This window comes from Bison bison, unplaced genomic scaffold (assembly GCF_000754665.1).
Source record: "Bison bison bison isolate TAMUID 2011002044 unplaced genomic scaffold, Bison_UMD1.0 scf7180017864345, whole genome shotgun sequence".
In the NCBI taxonomy this organism is placed as follows: domain Eukaryota; kingdom Metazoa; phylum Chordata; class Mammalia; order Artiodactyla; family Bovidae; genus Bison; species Bison bison.
In genome coordinates this window covers 4,716,510-4,727,108 of record NW_011494917.1, presented here as the reverse complement: position 1 = coordinate 4,727,108, position 10,599 = coordinate 4,716,510, and the positions used below count along the sequence as shown (strand labels likewise).

Genomic DNA, 10,599 nt, shown 5'->3' with positions numbered 1-10,599 from the left:
CTCTTGATGAAAGTGAAAGAGGAGAGTGAAAAAGTTGGCTTAAAGCTCAACATTCAGAAAACGAAGATCATGGCATCTGGTCCCATCACTTCATGGGAAATAGATGGGGAAACAGTGGAAACAGTGTCAGACTTTATTTTTTGAGCTCCAAAATCACTGCAGATGGTGACTGCAGCCATGAAATGAAAAGACGCTTACTCCTTGGAAGGAAAGTTATGACCAACCTAGATAGCATATTCAAAAGCAGAGACATTACTTTGCCAACAAAGGTTCATCTAGTCAAGGCTATGGTTTTTCCTGTGGTCACGTATGGATGTGAGAGTTGGACTGTGAAGAAGGCTGAGCGCCAAAGAATTGATGCTTTTGAACTGTGGTGTTGGAGAAGACTCTTGAGAGTCCCTTGGACTGCAAGGAGATCCAACCAGTCCATCCTAAAGGAGACCAGTACTGGGTGCTCATTGGAAGGACTGATGCTGAGGCTGAAACTCCAATACTTTGGCCACCTCATGGGAAGAGTTGACTCATTGGAAATGACTCTGATGCTGGGAGGGATTGGGGGCAGGAGAAGAAGGGGACGACAGAGGATGAGATGACTGGATGGCATCACTGACTCGATGCACAAGAGTTTGGGTGAACTCCAGGAGTTGGTGATGGACAGGGAGGCCTGGCATGCTACGATTCATGGGCTAGCAAAGAGTCGGACACGACTGAGCAACTGAACTGAATTCAGAGGGATCATCTCATGGCATCTGTTCTGACAGTCCATCTGTTCCAGAGAGTATAAAGGTATTCCAAGAAATGACAGAGGACGAAATACAAAGCCTTACAGAATAAACTGCCCTCTTCATAATGAGTCCTCCTGAACCCTAAGCACCCAATCCCTCAACTCTTTGTAGATAAAGAACTACAGAACACATATTTATTCTTGACTTTATTTCTCATCCCTGAAAAAAATGTCATTTGAGACTATTACATACGCTGAAACTCTTGGCTACATTATTTTATCAACATTTCTCCTTCCTAAGTTCTCACAGCACAAGCATTCTGTTCAGAAATAGGATAATATTTTTAACACCATATTCTGCAATGTTCTAGCCACTATAGCATGCATTTTATTACTTTTGAACACAAAGTGATGCATTTAGACCTGGATTGGGAAGCTGAGGAAACCAATACTGTGTCTCTTTTTCTCAAAAACAACTCTTAACAAAAATTTTATTTGTCCAGTTACTGTAATTGTTACTGCAAGCAAGTAAGAACGCAAAGAGAACCAAAGTGAAACCCTGGGTTGGCCACTAGACCTCCAAACTGCAGTCAAAACCTACTTCCTTAAAGCCCTAATTTCAGGGAAGAAAGTATGGAGGATGCCGAAAAGATTAAAAAAAAGGGGGGGGGAGGACAGAGTTCAACAAAGACAAGATTGAAGATTAGGAAGTCAAATTGTCACAAACTTCAATATAAAGCCAAAAGGAACAAGACTAGTTCTCATCAAGTTTTATAATTAAAAAAAAAAAAAAAAACTCAAAGAAATTCAGTACCATAGAGTCCTCCACAAATGAATGAGTTTTGTTCCAAAAGTGCATTCCTGAGTCTAATTTGTTCCTAAGACCAATAAAGTTAGCCTGGGTACCCAGCTAACACAATTGGCTATATGGTACTGCATTGTAATAGGCTTGCAGTACCTTTCACATAAATAATACATAAAAAACAAACACAAAAAAGAAAACATTATTAATCTTACAGTACAGTACCTTGAAAATAAAGGAGTACAGTACAACAGCTGGCATACGGGGGCTGGCATCGAGTAAGCAGGAAGGAGGAGCTACAAACTAGAGGAGGGGAGGAGGCGGGAGATGCTACTACCATACTCTATACAATACTGAACAGTACACAAAATTGCAACCATCTGTAGAGGATGCACGCACGTGACAATGTACCCCAGACACACAACCCATTTACGTGACTGAACATGGGAACACAAGTTCATACACTTGAAAGTTTGTAACTTGAAGTTTTGCACTTAGGGAGCTTACTGTATCGATTTGTTTTTAGGCAACCAACAAAGTACACCACTGGAAGCAGAAGAGAGTGCATCAGGTTTCACTAATGAGTCAAAATGCACAGTTCTTATGCCATGCATCTCAATCACTAAGACTCTTTTCCATTACGGAACCTCATGGTGCTACCATTTTTCCTGCTTTCACAGTATTACTGCACTTTCACTCTTGATATGTTAAAGGCATATTCATGCTTAAAAAATATTACCCAAATATAAAGAAATGAGAACTAACAAAGAGACTAAAAATGTGAGAGAATGAGAGGTCTAACATATAACCAACAGGGAGTACACTAAAAAAATAGAAGTAACAGAGAAATAGAGGAAGGTGCAGTATTTAAAAAAGTAATAACTATTTTTTGTTTTTAGAATTGATGAAAGACATGAATCTTTAGACTTAGGAAGCAAAATTAAGTGTACAGTCAGATAAATCAAAATAATATCTCTGCGCATATCATAGCATAAAGTACAGAAACACCAAAGACAAAGATATGAGAAGAAATCAAAGGAAAAAATATAGAAGATTTTCTACAAACTTAAAACATAGTAAAACAGAGGCCAGAAAATCTAATATCTTTGAAACACAATAGAAAACAGCTGTCAACTTAAAACTTTATATTAGTACAAATGAAAATTTTGTACAAATAGTTGAATCTTAAAAATGAGTAAAGAAAGTCATTTCAGAAGAAGACTGCACTTATATCCTCTCAGTGAATGCACTACTGAAGAATGCACGTTATAAGAGGAAACCCCTAAATAAGTGAGATGCAAAAGCAACAGGAAGTTACACTTAGTGGGTTTACTAGAATCCAGTCCATAGCACTTAGCATACATTCCTTCCAAGTTCATGTGGAATATTTACAAAATTAACTATGCGTGGGCTATAGAGCAAATACCAACCAACCTAAAGAAACAATGTCAAACAAAACATCCTCCAAATGTAATGCAATTAAAAATCAATTTTAAAGCCAACTATTAAAATCTGCTCTATAGAAAACTCATGGGTCAAAAATGAAACACGGGAAATCAGAAATGATTTAGGAGTGATTTTTTTAAATACTATATATCAAAACTTCTGGGAATCACCAAAACTTTAGTGCTAAAACATTAAAAACAGAGAAACCCATGGCCTTAAATGCTCCTATAAGAAAAGAACAATAACTGGAAACTCCATAAATTAAAAGACTAAAGCTATTAGAAAGTAGACCAAAGGAAATATGACAGTATCAGAAATTCATGGAAAAGAAAATATCAAAAGAGTTGGTCATTGAAATTTTAAAACATACACAAAAAACAAACTTCTGAAAATAATAAAGGGAAAAAGAAAGGCACAAATTTATAGGCATTAAAAAACTTTAAAGCATGGATATAGTAGCATGAATATTTTTAATTCCCTTATTTAAATATTTAGGTTGGCCTACTGGAAAATTCTCTATGTTTTAATTCATAAACTATGTTTACGATTCTGAAATGGTCCAAAGGGCATGGACTGCAGCAGAGCACAGTATCAAACAAGATGGCAACGGGGAAAGTGCTGAGCAAATAGTAAAGGCCACAGAAATAAGCTTCCCTAATTCCCACGATTCTTATTTACGAAATAATGTGTTTTAGGGATGCATCACTTTCCTATTTCCCATCTCAAGTAAAGAGCTGTTGAAGGGCTCAAATATGACAGTGTAACAGCTCATATTTAGCTGTTAAGAATTGATGAGGTAGAGGTGATGATGATGACAATGGTGAAAGTTTTTCCAGACTTCCACACCTCCTTTCACATGTTTACGTTCTGTTTTTCTTCCTTTTCCTCTCTTCATCTACGACACTTCTTTTAAGACTTGGAAAACTGTAACATTCTTGGAGGAACTATAAGCTTGTTGTTGATGAAATGGCAATGTTTCCAAGAGCTTTGGTCCATCCGATGAGAAATAGAAATGTAATTTGCAGCGTGTTCATTTGGGGCTTGCAGGAAAAACGTTGAGAATGAACATAAACAGGAAAATTTATACAGTGCATTGGGAGAGAGTGTTCATCCTATTTTCAGAAAGCAAATCTGCAGCACAAAGATCTTAGAGGTTTTATTAAGATCAGAAGCAGAACTGAAAACAAACCCAACAAATTCTGACAGCAGTCTAGCTGTCATAAGCCATAATGCCCCTTTTGTGTTCCTCTGGTTTTTTTTTCATACAAACACTGATCTAAAACCACGTCTGTGATCAGGTGATATGAAGAATGGAAAAATCCCTTATGGAAGTCTTGCCAAGCTTAGGCTATACTAACAGGAATGGAGTCTGATAAGAAATACCTATTATGAACATATTCACACTTAATAAAGCCCTTCAACTACCAATGCTAATAACTTTCCCGGCACAATAATTTATAAATATGAACTAAAATTTTTAAGGGCTGTTGCCTAAAGGTTCCACCTTAAAGACAAATGCCCAGTAAGCGCATTAGAAGAGGCAAGGCTTCAACCCCAAGTTGCTGCTCCTGCGATGGGTAACTCTGACGACCACTTTCTACTCCAGCAGTCTACGGAAAATAGTTTCAAATTTTAAGATGATACTTCCAAATTCTAACACGGTTTATTGTATTTTGGTGTCTTCCTGATGATCAGTCATTTCACAAAGCACAACCTAGTTACCAAAGGCAAGTTCCAAATACATACATATGCTATGCTAAGTCACTTCAGTCGTGTCCAACTCTGTGCGACCCCACAGACGGCAGCCCACCAGGCTCCCCCGTCCCTGGGATTCTCCAGGCAAGAACACTGGAGCGGGCTGCCATTTCCTTCTCCAATGCATGAAAGTGAAAACTGAAAGTGAAGTCGCTCAGTCGTGTCCGACTCTTAGCGACCCCATGGACTGCAGCCTACCAGGCTCCTCCGTCCATGGGATTTTCCAAACAAGAGTACTGGAGTGGGGTGCCATTGCCTTCTCTGAAATATATATATATATACACACATATATGTGTGTGTGTGTGTGTGTATACACATATATATGTGTGTGTGTATATGTATGTATGTATATATATATACACATACCTAAATATTCTCCTTTCCCCTTTGAACCAGATATGATTTTCGTAAAAGAGCAATACAAGTCTGAATGAGGAAAAACTCCTATGATCTTCATAAAACAGTGATACAAGCTTGAATGAGCAAAACTCCTCTCCTTTTTCCAGTTTAAGAAGACATCACCCATTTTCTCTGTTTCTAGAAAGACAAAAATACTATCCTATAATTGAGAGATTCTTCAGGAAGGTCAAAGCAAGGAGAAGCTGTGTTTCTCAGGGATAAAATTAAGATTCTGAGAAACAATGAAATTAGTTTTTGTTCATAACAAAAATTATAAAATCTATGCTTTCTAAGGCAAACCTAGGATGCAGGATGCTTCCCCCAAGTCCTTCAAATAGAGAGCTACAGTCTGAGGATTAAAGATTATTCTCCAAATGAGCCCCCAAAGGAATGTGGGGATACAGGTTATATACAGCCATCAGGAAGTTGGCTCTTTCTGCACATTGTTAAGCAGCCAAAAAGGATGCCAGGCTTCAGAAAAAGCAGCCAATAAAGATTCCTTGTATGGTGTGATAACATTCTGCTCAAGAGACGGCCCCCCTTCTTTACAGGCAATACCTAAGATGCTGGCAGAGAAAGGGGCTTCTAATGAATAAACCAGCTCCTGGCTCTGCACGTTTCACCCCAGAACAGTAAAACCACTAACCAAGAGTTCTGGAAACACTATGATCAAATGCTGTGAAGAATGTGCCTTTTGGGGGCAGCTTCTGCTCCCCCAAATCTCTGAGATGAAACGTTGAAGCTAAGCTCCCTATTCTTAGTTTCATTCACAACACCCAGACACTTGCCAAAAGCTTTTCTGCTCTGTGTTCTTCTAAAAACTTTCTAAGGTACATTTTCTTCATGAGTCTCATCAACAACAACCTCTCCAACTGCTTAAAATAGGTCTTACACTTTGTGAGGTCTTCCCGTGTACCAGGTTCAAAGTGTTTGTTCCGATATAGGAACAAGTCTTGTTTAATCACTTGTATTGTTCTTGGCCACATTTCTTGGATTAAGACGCTTTCTAACAGGAGAAGACACAGTGGCACGTACATTAAATCAACATAACCTTTTGTTGTAAACACCAAGAAGAAAAGATTACAAGCCCAGTTTCTTCAAAGGCACACTACATAAACAGCAATAAAGTAATGTTTTCCACAAACAGGACATTTCTACGGCGAGAGCAAAAAATAGGAAACGCTGAAGTGTTTTTAACTGTGTTTTACAGTAAAGGTTTTCTTTCCATGTACTAATTAAACCCATCTCTAGTCTAAGATGGGATTGGGTTGCTGGCACCAAACAGCCATTTGACATTTAAAGATAATGTCGCTGAGAGATCCTACCAGCCAAGAAGTTGCAGATGCAGTGACACACCACCATCATCACCTCTATTGTCATCATCACAACACCATCAAATATTTATGACTGTTCACTCGGCTGGAATATGCAATGCATCCCAGAGGGCGTCATCAATTTTGAATGGTTCCCATACATTCAAAGTGGCTTCACAGGACACGTCTCTTGTTTTAGAACACACAAAAATCAGCAATTTCTCCATGTGATTTATTTTAAAAAAGAAAACAATTAAAAATACAGTGAGACCATGTCTAATGTTATGCACAGCAACATGAAATCTGTGGAATCTGAAAAGCAGCTTCTCTGTGCTATTTTCTTGAGCAGCACTTTCTTTCTAGTCCTAAGTGTACTATGGAAAAGAAAGTATTTGGGGTATTTATTGATATAGTCAGCTGAACTTGCCTATCCGTTAAAGCTATTTCAGACCGTCCTATATCTGACCCAGTCTACAGTGTGCACTCAAAAGTAATTTAAAGGATTTTCTTAATTTTCTGAAATGTATACTGACTTCCCCAACACATCTAAATTAGCTACAGTTTAGATTAAATGCTTCTATCTAGAATATATCTTTTCAGATGCTGTATGATACCACTTGTATGTGGAATCTAAAACTAGGGAACATAATGAAAAAGAAACTGATTCACAGATACGGAAAACAAACTAGTGGTTGCCAGTGGAAGAGGGCATGGGGAGGGGCGTTACGGGCCTGGGAGATTGAGAGCTACCAACTATTGGGGTGGCCAAAAAGTCCGTTCAGGTTCTTCTGTACCATCTTGCAGGAAAACCCAAACAAACTTCTTGGCCAACCCAGTATTATGTATAAAATAAATAAGCATGACTTTCTCAGTGGTCCAGAGGTTGAGACTCCAAGCTCCCAATGCAGGGGGCCTGGGTTCAATCCCTAGTCAGGGAACTATACCTCACGTGCCTAAGAACCCGCACATGGCAACAAAGATCCCGTATGCCGCAACCAAGACCCAGCACAGCCAAATAAACAAGGTTTAGAAAATAAAAAAGCCATGAGGATATATTTTACCACACAGGGAATATAGCCAATATTTTATAATAACTATAAATGGAGCGTAACATTTAAAAATTGTGACTATGTTGTACACTTGTAACATCGAATACTGTACATCAACTATACTTCAACTAAAAAATAATCAATTAGATAGATGGCCTATTAAAAAAAGAGCTTTTCTCATTGGCATAATGTTCAATTTGTAACTATCACACACACACACACAAAAGCCTGGATTGAAAGGGGATCAGCAGCTGTCCTACAAAGCAGTACTTTGTGCAGCATCCTGAGCATCTTGCCTCTTTTCCTAATATGTGGATTGGCAGCTTCTCTCTGAAGGCCAGGAGTCAATAGAATCCTACCATGCCTCTTCACCACACCCATTCATTTTATTTTGTTGACTTAAGTTTTCATGAGAAAGACACGAAAAGGCCACAGTGCCCAACCCTGGTTGTTGTGAAGGGGACATCTGTCATGATCACAGACAAACACAACATTCTACATTCCTTCTGGTTACCAGCTGCCTTCAGAGTCGGAGTGGTGGTGGCTGGGAGTGGAGATGGTAGCCTGAAGACAGGGAGAACTCACACAAACAACACTATTATCATGGGATGTCATTACTCAACATCTCTTAGAAGACTTACAATTTAACTAGATGCCACTGGCATCTTCTAGATATTATTGTATTACACATTTATAGATAAACAGATGTGACAGTCACCCACCATTTCAGAAGCTACAAATAAACCATTTAGACAAATTTAACATTCTACCTCAAATCTCTCCCACAAAGAAAAACTCAGTACAAAGGTCTTATTCCTAGAATTTTCATTTCAAAAATCTAATAATCAAACAGGAGTTAGAGGGCTTATAAATGAATAGAAAAGATGACCATCTCCTGCTCACTTTAAAAATTGCCCTGTGTTGCTATTTTAGGTGACATTCTTAAAGTAAATGTGATAGAAGTCACCAAAGATAATCACATATGTACATATAGCACCATTTTAGATGAGACACATACATTTTTCATATACCTTGACATATTAAGAGTATCTCTGAAAAGTAAGAGATATATTTTTTCTTACTTTCATCCATTTATTTATCAATTCCTTTGAAGAGCTATGATTCAACACTAGAGAAAATGTCCTAAAAGATGGTAATATTAAAGTAGGAAATGTGAGCAAAGAAAACCAAAACAAAATAAAAACGACCTATATAAATGATTCCTGGGTTGGAAAGATCCCCTGGAGAAGGAAATGGCAACCCACTCCAGTATTCTTGCCTGGAGAATCCCATGGACAGAGGAGCCTTGTGGGCTACAGTCTATGGGGTTGTAAGAGTTGGACACGACTTAGTGACTAAACCACCACCATATAAATGGGACCAAAAATAGAGAAATTAAATCCAGTGAGAAATGAAACCATTATCAGAAGAAAACAAAGTTTAAAAAGTTGGGTGCTTAATGACCCCTTTATTTCTTTTCTTTCTTTTACCTAGAAATACGTCACAAAACTTTGTTTACAATATGCCAAACACAACTTCAACCATTAACAGTTCCAATAAATTCTCTCTGTTCTTAATTGAAAGACTCCTGAGATTCATATTCCAATACAGTCTTTCTACCATCTGAGAACAGTAACATTATTCTACCTTCAACTAGCCTCAACATAAAAATCATCCTATCAAAAACAATTTTATTACTGCTTTTAAAGCAAAATATAAATGCTGAGATTAGATTCCCTAGTATTTGTAGAATTTTATAGTTTATATCATGCCAGAAGAAATACGTCATCTGTTACCCCAAGGTTTCTCAGTGTATATATATATATATTTAATACTGTACAACAATGCAAAGTTAAATCTATTTAATTGTTGAAAGCAGGCTGCTGGAGGTGAAAGTATCAGGAGTAGGTCAGCAAAATAAACAGACCAACGACATATGCTCTTGGGTTATTTCCCCTATGTGGGCTGGGACTAGAAGACAGATGTTTTAGGGAGATAATAAGCCATGTCTATAGACATCACTATGCTGGCTCCATCAGGCAATTCCAGGTAATTAATACTCTGCTGCAGCAGAAATGGTATGAATGGTTCTTACACAAGAAAACTCAAATGAACTAGAAACCTGGAAAAAATGAAAGTTGGCTCTGTTGAGCTTCTAGTAGTAATAATAATAATAGTTTACATCTTATTTACCAAAAATGAAATAAAGGCCACTTAAAAACATGGCTAGGATTTATTTTTCACTCCCAAGGGAAAAGATATACAGTCCTAATGAAATGCAAAGGAAGCCCATTTTTGACAACAAAGAAAGCTGCAGAAGATTTCTAACCATCAGTGGTAAACCAAACCAAACAAATAAAAACCCTAAAATATAAATGACATTATTCTCTATCATAAATTAATACTATACCTGGTTTACTGGGAATCTTGCACTTTGAAGGCTGCATATTTGTTTCACAGCACAAACCCTGCTAGTCAGGCGCTATCCTTTGCAGAGTAAGATAATGCAACTGACAAGAGTGATGGCTGCTCAGGCTTGAACTCTGCAACTTTGTTTTAATAGTAGAGACAGACTTGATAGAACAGCTCCCCCTCTTGCCTGATATCCCAGATGTGAGCCAGGATTTAAGTATCAAGGAGTCAAAATCAGGCCAGAAAAGCTGACAGTCACAGCAGTGAAAGTCTAAAAGCTAGGCCTTAAAACTTTTAGTTTTCTTAATTTCAGGGCTACTCAGTACATTAATAGGTTACACTGTGTTGTGGTTAATCAGAGAGTCAGAACAGACCACTGACCCAAACTCAGCAAACACTGACCTAATTTAATGGGCTAAAGACAGCAAAGTCATATCTTGCTAGAGTGGCTCAGTGTTCCTCCTCAGCTTTCTCTAGTGACCTAAGGTGAACAGGTTCAGTCAACTGTGGGTAGCAAATCCAATGTTTCCAATAATCTCCAAAACCAGGAAGGTCCTAATCTGCCTCAACCATCAATCCTTTCTCACTTCCTTCAGCCTTCCTCCTCCAAAATCTACCTCAATATCCGAAGAAAACAGACCAACAACCTTCCAAGTATCAAACAAAAAGTATAAATGATGCTGTATCAATTATCTTAAG

At 38.0% G+C, this 10,599-nt stretch overlaps 1 protein-coding gene across 1 annotated transcript in view; it reads right to left on the bottom strand.

The window, feature by feature from the left end:
• LRCH1 (leucine-rich repeats and calponin homology (CH) domain containing 1) overlaps nucleotides 1-10,599 on the bottom strand; it is a 133,727-nt gene that overhangs the window by 97,241 nt on the left and 25,887 nt on the right. The window lies entirely within an intron of this gene.